The sequence below is a fragment of the Coregonus clupeaformis genome, chromosome 33 (assembly GCF_020615455.1).
Source record: "Coregonus clupeaformis isolate EN_2021a chromosome 33, ASM2061545v1, whole genome shotgun sequence".
NCBI lineage: Eukaryota > Metazoa > Chordata > Actinopteri > Salmoniformes > Salmonidae > Coregonus > Coregonus clupeaformis.
Window position 1 is genome coordinate 34,475,452 of NC_059224.1, and position 12,382 is coordinate 34,487,833.

A 12,382-nucleotide genomic window follows, 5' to 3' on the forward strand; every position below is an offset into this window, starting at 1 on the left:
ATAGCTCAACAGTGGCCACATTTCATCCTGTTGAGGAATTGTTTGCTGTTTAGTTGTGGTAATGATTTGACACAACACTTAATCAAGGTAATTAATGTCAGAGGGACACTGGGCGCACTGAGAGATTCAGGCTCTGCAGGCCTGTGCGCCTTCCCCTTTAATGTGGTGAGCACAGGATCAGGATCAAGAGAAGCATTCACAGAGATACACTGTATGTTGATGAGACTTACAGTTCTCATTTGCAGAACTGCTGTCGTGTTCACACAACTTCACAGCTCTTGTACATCATGGGTACGCATTTCCTTTACTAAACCTCACTGTCATATGGTAGAGTATGGTGGTCTCATTTTATCTGATTTCAATTTTGATGGGACCGTAGCTGACAGATCTGGGTACAACCTGAAAATGTATGCACTCACTAACTGTAAGTCGCTCTGGATAAGAGCGTCTGCTAAATGACTAAAATGTAAATGTAACCTATATCAGGGGTCTGAGGTACCTCAACTAATACATCAAATGGCATTCTACATGTTCAGACATCATTTCAATAGAATGACATCTGTTTGCGGATTACCAACATTTGCACTGTGACATTGTTCTTTTAATATAGAAAACTAATTAATTGACTACTCAATATAGTTTTGTTTCTTTTGTCAGTGGAAAACAGCAGCCTATGGTTTTTATTGTTTTTACTCTGTTAAGAAATGTTGCCTTCAAAAGAATTCCTAATGAGGTTGTAAACACAAGCATCTGGGTCTAAAGACAGCTATTTCTCAGTCTCAACTCCTGGAGAGAAACCATATCCAGTCTACATCCCATTCGCAGGTTGACGTTTATTATCATGAATCTTGCCCTGGAGGCAGAACTGAGTGATTTCCGCTAGATGGGCCAGCTGCAAAGTCAAACTTGGCTACATTGTAAAAATTCATCAAAACCAAAATGTGCTTTTTGGTCTTAATTTAAGGTTAGTGTTAGGCATTAGGGTTAGAAGTGTGGTTAAAGAGTGACTGCTCCTAAAAGCTAACTAATCCCTTTGAAAACTGCCTATGTGGCATCGATATGAGTCAAACATTTATTCTAGTGCCAAAATTGACTACAATGTGTAAATAGGATAATTTAGCTCATAAAGTCAGTCTTGTCTGAAACTGAGTTTGGAACCTCAGTGCGTCACAACGAGTAAATTAAGGTTGGGTTTGGATTATAATTATGTCAACAAATCATGCCCCCTTTTGCCAAGTTCCACGTGCAAATCGCCCCTCTGCCCACTTCGCTTCCCTTCATTGAATGGGGCTACATTGTTTCATTGCCCCCAACCAACGCGTTCAAAGCCGTTAGAGACTAAAAAGCCTTATATGGATTGACCATGCAGTGCATGCTTCCAGCAGGATGCGCATCCAACATCTATGGCTTCCATGCCCTGCCGAAGGACCCTACCATGGTGGATAAGTGATTGGAGTTCGTTGGTCCCCAGTGGTGGTGAGTATACCGGTAGCTAGACCATAAACTGCTGGTTATGTATCTGGTTATGTATATTTTGATAATCTTTATCACTATCATCGCTAGCATTGCTGACGTTAACTAGATAGCTAGCAACAGCTAGCTAGCTTTCTAACGTTAGCCTACCTCAATACAACTCGGATTTGGCTTCTAAACACGATAACATTTCAAAAGAAGGCAAATAATAAGTAGGAAAACCTTTTGTCATGATTGTGATGTCGCCTGCTTGACTTTAGACGCAGTATAACTTTAGACAGCTAACTAAGATTAAGGGGAGCACCGTATTTTATCTAGTTAACATTAGCACTGCTAGCAATATTTTATGAACTTTGCTAGTAATAGTAATGGCAACATTTCCATCTCTCTAAAGTACATTTTACGACATCATAATATGGCAAAGTTGTTTCCTACTAATTATTTGCCTACTTTAACAATGTCATCGTATTTCCATGCCACTCTAAGTGTAATTTAGACGAAACAGTCACATTAGCCTCTGAGGTGCAACCCATGTCTAGGGCACAAATACAGTGCATTCGTAAAGTATTCAGACCCCTTAACTTCTTCCACATTCTAAAATGGATTAAATTGTTTTTTACCCTCATCAATCTGCACACAATACCCCATAATGACAAAGCAAAAACAGGTTTTAGAAAAAACCTAAATATCACATTTACGTAAGTATTCAGACCCTTTACTCAGTACTTTGTTGAAGCACCTTTGGCAGCGATTACAGCCTCGAGTCTTCTTGGCTATGATGCTACAAGCTTGGCACACCTGTATTTGGGGAGTTTCTCTCATTCTTCTCTGCAGGTCCTCTCAAGCTCTGTCAGGTTGGATGGGGAGCATCGCTGCACAGCTATTTTCAGGTCTCTCCAGAGATGTTCGGTCGGTTTCAAGTCTGAGCTCTGGCTGGGCCACTCAAGGACATTCAGAGACTTGTGCTGAAGCCACTCCTGCATTGTCTTGGCTGTGTGCTTAGGGTCGTTGTCCTGTTGGAAGGTAATATACTGGAAAAATACGGTGCTCCCCTTAATCTTAGTTAGCTGTCTAAAGTTATACTGCGTCTAAAGTCAAGCAGGCGACATCACAATCATGACAAAAGGTTTTCCTACTTATTATTTGCCTTCTTTTGAAATGTTATCGTGTTTAGAAGCCAAATCCGAGTTGTATTGAGGTAGGCTAACGTTAGAAAGCTAGCTAGCTGTTGCTAGCTATCTAGTTAACGTCAGCAATGCTAGCGATGATAGTGATAAAGATTATTAAAATATACATAACCAGATACATAACCAGCAGTTTATGGTCTAGCTACCGGTATACTCACCACCACTGGGGACCAACGAACTCCAATCACTTATCCACCATGGTAGGGTCCTTCGGCAGGGCATGGAAGCCATAGATGTTGGATGCGCATCCTGCTGGAAGCATGCACTGCATGGTCAATCCATATAAGGCTTTTTAGTCTCTAACGGCTTTGAACGCGTTGGTTGGGGGCAATGAAACAATGTAGCCCCATTCAATGAAGGGAAGCGAAGTGGGCAGAGGGGCGATTTGCACGTGGAACTTGGCAAAAGGGGGCATGATTTGTTGACATAATTATAATCCAAACCCAACCTTAATTTACTCGTTGTGACGCACTGAGGTTCCAGAGTGTGCAAAGCTGTCATAAAGGCAAAGGGTGGCTATTTGAAGAATCTCAAATATAAAATATATTTTGATTTGTTTAACACTTTTTTGGTTACTACATGATTCCATAAGTGTTATTTAATAGTTTTGATGTCTTCACTATTATTCTACAATGTAACATTTTTTACAAATAAAGAAAAACACTTGAATGAGTAGGTGTGTCCAAACTTTTAACTGGTTGTGTAGGTTAATACTAAATTCCCTCACATTTATGACTTTTTTCAAATCCAACGTCATCACATAGAATTTTTGGGTTGAAATGACGTGGAAACATTGTTGATTCAACCAGTTTGTGTCCTGTGGGGTCAGTCGGACTGCCTGTAAGGGTGATGGGGATTACTGTTCAACTGACTCCAGTGAAGTGGCAGGGTGGCCTGTTCTGACCCCAATCATATGAGATCCCCTCGACCCCCTGCTGCTGTCCCCCCTGTCAGAGACAGGATAGGAATGATTGCCCTCTTATGAGTTGTGAAATGATGCCACAGAGGCTGCGTCCCAAATGGCATGCTATTACGTATAGAGTGCAGTACTTTTGACCCTAGCCATATGGACCCTGGTCAAAAATTGTGCACTAAATGGGGAATAGGGTGCCATTTGGGATGCAGCGATACAGTACATTCTGCTAATGTGCGCTTCACTCTTTCAGTAAGCTGGATCAGACAGGGTGAAGATGCTTTAGGTGGCTGACAGTGTTAGAGGAAGAAGGGGGAAAATGGGCACATTCCTTTTGGGTGAAACAAAGCGATTTCCCTTACCATAGAAAGTGTTTACAGATGTGCTGTCTGTTTTTACATTTGAAATCTCAGCTCCAAACCTAGAATTCTTTGATAGTCGTACATTAACCTTTTCCTGCAGTGGGCTAAATCATGGTCACCTTGAATTCGAAATAAATCACCAACAGTGTCACCAGCAAAGCACCCCCACACCATCACACATCCTCCTCCATGCTTCAAGGTGGGAACCACACATGCGGAGATCATCCATTCACCTACTCTGCATCTCACAAAGACAGAGGTTGGAACCAAAAATCTCAAATTTGGACACATCAGACCAAAGGACAGATTTCCACCGGTCTAATGTCCATTGCTTGTGTTTCTTGGCCCAAGCAAGTCTCTTCTTCTTATTGGTGTCCTTTAGTAGTGGTTTCTTTGCAGCAATTCGACCATAAAGGCCTGATTCACGTAGTCTCCTCTGAAAAGTTGATGTTGAGATGTGTCTGTTACTTGAACTCTGTGAAGCATTTATTTGGGCTGCAATTTCTGAGCCTGGTAACTCTAATGAACTTATCCTCTGCAGCAGAGGTAACTCTGGGTCTTCCTTTCCTGTGGTGGTCCTCATGAGAGCCAGTTCCATCATAGCGCTTGATGGTTTTTGCGACTGCACTTGAAGAAACTTTCAAAGTTCTTGAAATTTTCCGGATTGACTGACCTTCATGCCTTACAGTAATGATGGACTGTCGTTTCTCTTTGCTTATTTGAGCTGTTCTTGCCATAATATGGAATTGGTATTTTACCAAATAGGGCTATCTTCTGTATACCAACCCTACCTTGTCACAACACAACTGATTGGCTCAAACGCATTAAGAAGGAAAGAAATTCCACAAATTAACTTTTAACAAGGCACACCTGTTAATTGAAATGCATTCCAGGTGACTACCTCATGAAGCTGGTTGAGAGAATGCCAAGAGTGTGCAAAGCTGTCATCAAGGCAAAGGGTGGCTACTTTGAAGAATCTCAAATATAACATATATTTTCATTTGTTTAACACTTTCTTTGTTACTACATGATTCCATTTGTGTTATTTCATAGTTTTGATGTCTTCACTATTATTCTGCAATGTAGAAAATAGTAAAAATAAAGAAAACCCTTGAATGTGTTCTAAAACCTTTGACCGGTAGTGTACATATTACCTCAATTACCTCGACTAACCGGTGCCCCCGCACATTGACTGTGTACCGGTACCCCCTGTATATAGCCTCCCTGTTCTTTTATATTACTGCTGCACTTTAATTATTTAATTATTATTTGTTTAACACTTTTTTGGTTACTACATGATTCCATATGTGTTATTTCATAGTTTTGATGTCTTCACTATTATTCTACAATGTAGAAAATAGTAAAAAATTAAGAAAAATCCTGGAATGAGTAGGTGTGTCCAAAATGTTGACTGGTACAGTACATCACAGTAGACTGAAATTTAACAAAACATTTGAAAATAGAAACACCAGATTTTCAGCAGAAAATATGAATAACATTCCACAAATGAGGCCACTACTCATTTGACTGCAGGAACGGGCTACGAATACCTGAGAAGTCCATTATAATCAAAATACTAATTTTCCTGGGGAAATCCATGTATTTTATGGTCATTTAACCTTCATTGCACTTCAGTCATTCTTTTTTTTTCAGTTGTCTTATGCAAATAAAAATACTTACATTCAGTGGGAGGAGAATAGTATTGCATAGGTTCTCTGGTGTAAAGAGCCTGTACATGGGTTCCAGATGTCAGTGTGAGACAGGTCTTATGTTGCACATTTCTACCATGAGACATGTGTCTGAATAACCTGAGCAGACCTGAATGACAGTGAGGTACTGAAAGAGATGGAACAGATAAGCCTTAGACTGACAGCCAGAAGTGTGTAGTAAAAACTTGAATGTGTGTGAGAGAGTGGGTAAGTGAGCATGTTTTCAGTGAGGGAGGATTGTCGCTAAGGGTCAAGGATACATAGAGTGATCTTCAGCTAATGTGAATGCACAGGGCTGAGAACTGTTGATGCTGGTAGCACTTCAAGGATAGGTCCTCCACTGTCTGACAGAAAAATTACCTTGCTACCAAAGAGCCAAAATTACATTTACATTTTAGTCATTTAGCAGACGCTCTTATCCAGAGCGACTTACAGTTAGTGAGTGCATACATTATTTTTTTCATACTGGCCCCCCGTGGGAATCGAACCCACAACCCTGGCGTTGCAAATGCCATGCTCTACCAACTGAGCTACATCCCTGCCAGCCATTCCCTCCCCTACCCTGGACGATGCTGGGCCAATTGTGCGCCGCCCCATGGGTCTCCCGGTCGCGGCCGGCTACAACAGAGCCTGGATTCGAACCAGGATCTCTAGTGGCACAGCTAGCACTGCGATGCAGTGCCTTAGACCACTGCGCCACCTTTAATGAATTTATCCTGACATCATTTGAAAGCTGGTAAAAGACACTGTCCATCCTAATCATGATAATACTGTATTATTACATTATAATATAATACTGATGCTACATTTAAAGAAAACAATAGAGAGAAGCCCTTTATGCGTCTCTGTCCTTTCATACGGTACTGTTTATTTCTCATCAGTGGGGTTGAGTTAGATGTTGCCAGTTTGCCAAGCTTCTTTTTCATTAAGCACAGATGTCTGTTAGCAAGCTGGGTGAGCTGCTGTTGCAGTCTTGACAAAGCATATGGCTTTTGATGGCATGGAAATAATTAATTGTAGACGTATTCAACACTATACTGTACTGTATATACTGTACAAGTCCTTTGAAAGAGTGCCATTTTCTGAGTCCCAAATATTGGTGATGCTGTGTCTAGTTTGGTAAACAACTCCCAAATCCTTGATCGAAACCATGATGTAAAATGAATAAAAAACAAATACTTCCTTTTACGACCTTATAACCAGTGGGGATTTAAAGCTTTTTTTGTTATAAGAGGCAACTGCAACCACAGTTGCAAGAGAAAACAATAACACTGTTGCCAATCAATTGGGCAAAGAGGGGCTGGAGAACTCATAGTTGCCTCCTCCACCTTGTCATCAATAATGTTGGAATGTTGTATCTTTATGCTATACTCCCATGACATTTCCCAGATGACTTTGCATGTGTAGGTGTTCTTTAAACCATACAACTGTAAAGAAAATGTTCTGTAAAGGGGAAAAACGGGGTAGGGGGTAGATGCAATCCTGCTAGCTGGCACGAGCATACAGCAAGTATTGAAGAGATCAAGCCCTGTTGGTCCTCTCGAATATATGACCCCATGGCTGAATCTCATTGACCTGTTTTGTCATTCTAGAAAGTTAGAGGACACAAGATGTGACCTTGTGGGACTTCGGAGGCCAAATATATATTTATATTCTTTTACATGTTTGTTTCCCCATATTCCAAGTGCATATTAGCTACAGGTGGCTGATTAATGTATATATTTCACCACCATAAATAAGGTAGCAAACAACCAAAAAAGGCAAACGTTGCATGAGAACGGCTGGAACAAGGTGCACAATCTGTTTTGAGTTTGACGTCTGGCATCCCAATTTACTAGCTGTTACAAAAGGAAATCTATTCTCTCTTTTAAAGGATATAATAAAATAGTTTGGATTCTGCCAGCGTCATGCTGATTTAATTTCCATTGAGACAATGCACATTGTAATGATACACGCAACTATTGAGCATTATGAAGTAAGAATGTGGCAACAACAGCATCCTCCGGTTGGTGTAAATTCAATTTGAGGTAACATGGCTTTAAGTATGAATTTTGAGTGCCTGTTCTGTACTGTTCAATTGTTCTCAGAGCCAAAACATTACAAAGAACTGGAATAGGCAGACTATCAGACTGTGTTCTTTGGTCAGGAATGACTTGTTATGTGCAACTGGGATGCACAGATGTAGGATCTTAATTTGATCACCCTGTTATAGGAGAACTTTCCTGCAATGCAGAAAATGTACAACTTGTAATGTATTTGAGGTTTAAAAAGGTTTCTGAAGTTTGTAATTTCCACTTTGAAATTTCCGAATTGATTTTCCCTTACAAGAAATGTGTAAATCCCTACAAAAATGTCCATTAATTATAATCCACATAATAATTCACAATTCCTGTTGCTGCATAATTATTTTCTTGCTGTAGCAAACTGGCTCAAATTAAGATCCTACAAGAACAACAACAAAGCAAAGCAGACAAATGGGAGGTCTGTCATTATAACATTATAAAAATGTCTTAGTCCATTGGCTAAACATCTGACAGGAGTTAGCTCTGTCTGTGTTAATGCTGTTGGCTACAATGGGGTTTGGATCCTCCGTGATTCAAGCTGATGCAAATGAAAGAAAGATTGATGTCTTTGTGAAAGATAAAGACAACTCAATATTAAACATATTCCTTTGTAAGTCTTAAAGTGCTGTGTCATTGTCTTTCTCTGATATTGTCATTAGAGAAAGTTTGTCGTATAGTACTTCAGAGAATGATACTGTGATGGATTCCAGGTGTATATGATTGTCACGAGTGTCAGTGTAATGCGGTGGGTCGAAGTCAGGCGCAGGACATAAGGAGGGGCAGCCTCGGCAGAATCCGTGACAGTTCCATGAACGCCCTCCAAACCCTCGAGGTGAACTGGGAACCCCGAGCAGACACTATATCCTCAGGTATCCCATAGTGCCAGAAGACATGTGTAAATAGGGCCTCAGCAGTCTGTGGGGCCGTAGGGAGACTGGGCAGAGGAATGAGGCAGCAGGATTTAGAAAACTGATCCACAACGACCAGGATCGTGGTATTCCCTTGTGAGGGGGGAAGATCCGTCACGAAATCCACCGATAGGTGGGACCACGGTCGTTGTGGAACGGGTAGGGGTTGTAATTTCCCTCTGGGCAGGTGTCTAGGAGCCTTACACTGGGCAAACACCGAGCAGGAAGAAACATAAACACTCACGTCCTTAGCTAAGGTGGGCCACCAGTACTTCCCACTAAGACAATGCACTGTCCGACCGATACCAGGATGACCAGAGGAGGGTGACGTGTGAGCCCAATAGATCAAACGATCGCGGACCTCCAGCGGGACGTACACCTGACCCTCTGGACACCGGGGAGGAGTGGGTTCATTACGCAACGCCCGCTCGATGTCCGCGTCCACCTCCCACACCACCGGTGCCACCAGACACAACGCCGGAAGTATGGGAGTGGGCTCCACGGAACTCCCCTCCGTATCATTCAGTCGGGACAGAGAATCTGCCTTAGCATTCTGGGAACCTGGCCTGTATGACAGGGTGAAACAAAACCGGGTGAGAAACATTGACCACCTTGCCTGGCGAGGGTTTAATCTCTTCGCCGCCCGGATGTACTCCAGATTGCGGTGGTCAGTCAAAATGAGAAAAGGGTGGTTGGCCCCTCAAGCCAATGTCTCCACGCTTTCAGGGCTTGGACCACGGCCAACAGCTCCCGGTCCCCCACATCATAGTTGCGCTCCGCCGGACTGAGCTTCTTAGAAAAGAACGCACAGGGGCGGAGCTTGGGTGGTGTGCCCGAGCGCTGGGAAAGTACAGCACCTATCCCAGCCTCCGACGCGTCCACCTCAACCGTGAAGACCAAGGAGGGATCCAGATGCGCTAGCACTGGAGCCGAGGTAAACAGGTTCTTCAGATGATTGAACGCCCTGTCCGCCTCCGCTGACCACCGCAGACGCACCGGTTCCCCCTTCAGCAACGAGGTAATGGGAGACGCTACCTGACCAAAGCCCTGGATAAACCTCCGGTAGTAATTGGCAAATCCCAAAAATTGCTGCACCTCCTTCACCGTGGTTGGAGTCGGCCAATTACGCACGGCCGAAATGCGGTCACTCTCCATCTTCACCCCAGACGCGGACATGTGGTACCCTAGGAAGGAGATGGACTCCTGAAAGAACAGGCATTTCTCCGCCTTGGCATACAGGTCATGCTTCAACAGTCGTCCAAGTACTTTACGCACCAGGGACACATGCTCGGCCCGTGTAGCGGAGTATATGAGAATGTCATCAATATATACCACTACACCCTGCCCGTGCAGATCCCTGAAAATCTCATCGACAAAGGCTTGTAAAGCTGATGGAGCATTCATCAACCCGTATGGCATGACGAGGTACTCATAGTGTCCTGAGGTAGTGCTGAAAGCCGCCTTCCACTCATCTCACTCCCGAATACGCACCAGATTATACGCGCTCCTGAGATCCAATTTTGTGAAGAAGCGCGCCCCGTGCAGTGATTCCGTCATACATGCTATCAGTGGTAAGGGATAGCTGTACTTGACAGTGATCTGATTTAGCCCACGGTAATCAATACACGGGCGTAACCCACCATCCTTCTTCTTCACAAAAAAGAAGCTTGAGGAAACAGGTGAAGTGGAAGGCCGAATGTATCCCTGTCTCAGAGATTCGGAGACATATGTTTCCATGGCCGCCTTCTCCGCCTGTGACAGAGGATACACGTGACTCCGGGGAAGTGCAGCGCCTACCTGGAGATTTATCGCACAATCCCCCGGACGATGGGGTGGTAATTTAGTCGCCCTCTTCTTACTGAAGGCGAGAGCCAAATCGGCATACTCAGAAGGAATGTGCACTGTGGAGACCTGGTTTGGACTCTCCACCATAGTAGCCCCCAAGGAAACCCCTACACACCTCCCTGAGCACTGACTGGACCATCCCTTGAGAGCCCTCTGTTGCCAGGAAATAGTGGGATCATGAGTGGTTAACCAGGGAAGTCCCAACACCACAGGATACGCAGGAGAATCAATCAGATAGAGACTAATCCTCTCCTCATGACCCCCCTGCGTCCTCATTAAGAGTGGTGCGGTAACCTCCCTGATTAGACCTGACCCTAGCGGGCGACCATCTAATGCGTGGACAGGGAAGGGCACCTTAACACGAACAGTAGGAATCCCTAACCTATGAGAATATTGACGATCAATAAAATTCCAAGCTGCGCCTGAATCTACTAGCGCCTTATGCTGGGAATGAGGAGACAACTCAGAAAACACAACCTCTATACACAACTGACCAACAGGGAGCTCTGGGTGAGTCGGGTGCCTACTCACCTGAGATGGTCGACCAGTGCTCTGCTTACTGCCTCGACTCCCTAGGGACCCTCCCCAGCACCGGCCCGCAGTGTGTCCTCTGCGTCCACAGTTGGTGCAGGGGACGGCCCCTCTCCTGGTCTCCCTAAGCACAGTACCTCCGAGCTCCATGGGGGTAGAGTCGGAGGTGCTGGGGGATGGAATGAATGGGCCCCGATCAGAACGTCCGCGGGTCTCCAACAGGTTATCTAGCTTGATGGACATCTCCACCAGTTGGTCCAGGTTGAGATTGGTATCCCTGCAGACCAGTTCCCGCCGAACGTCCTCCCGTAGGCTGCACCGATAGTGGTCGATCAGGGCCCTCTCATTCCATCCGGCGCTGGCTGCCAACGTCCTGAACTCCAGCGCAAATTCCTGGGCGCTCCTCTTCTCCTGTCGTAGGTGGAACAGACGCTCGCCCGCCGCTCTCCCCTCCGGTGGATGATCGAATACCGCCCGGAAGCGGCGGGTGAAATCCTCGTAGCGGACCAATGCAGCGTCAATTCCTCCCCACTCGGCGTTGGCCCACTCGAGCGCCTTCCCCGACAGACAGGAGATGAGGGCGGACACGCTCTCGTATCCCGAGGGCGCCGGGTGAATAGTTGCCAGGTAGAGCTCTACCTGGAGAAGGAAACCCTGACACCCGGCTGGTGTACCGTCATATGCGAATCCCACTGGGTCTAGGTGGCGAAGGGGTGGACTGTGGTATGGGTGGTAGAGTGGTTGGAGGAGGTGTGGGAAGGCCACCTCTCTCCAAACGGTCCATAGTATTCATCACCCTCTCCATTGCAGTGCCGAGAGCCTGGATGATACTCTCCTGTCGTTGAAATCGTTCCTCCATCGATTCAGACTGACTGGCTGTACCTGCTGACTCCATAATGTGGTTCTGTCACGAGTGTCAGTGTAATGCGGTGGGTCGAAGTCAGGCGCAGGACACAGAACTTGAAGAAACGTACTTTACTGAGAAATAAGTAAAGAATACAATACAGAGATCTCTCCACACAGGGAGGAACTAACCCGCTCACAAACGACACACGAAACGAAAACAACCACGCACAAAACACATTGGGAGCCACTGGGTTAAATAGGGAAGGCGTGATTACAATAATGGGCAACAGGTGTGTGACAATAGACAACAGGTGCAACATAGAAACATAGAACATAGATCGGCAGCAGCTAGTATTCCGGTGACGATGAACGCCGAAGCCTGCCCGAGCAAGGAGGAGGGGCAGCCTCGGCAGAATCCGGGACAATGATACATATGGAAATGAAGGAGCACAACTGATGCTAGGCAATGAATAGCTCTTGTATACAGCATGCTCTCCCAGGATGAATATCAGGAAAGTGGAGAACCACATCTACAACAACATCTA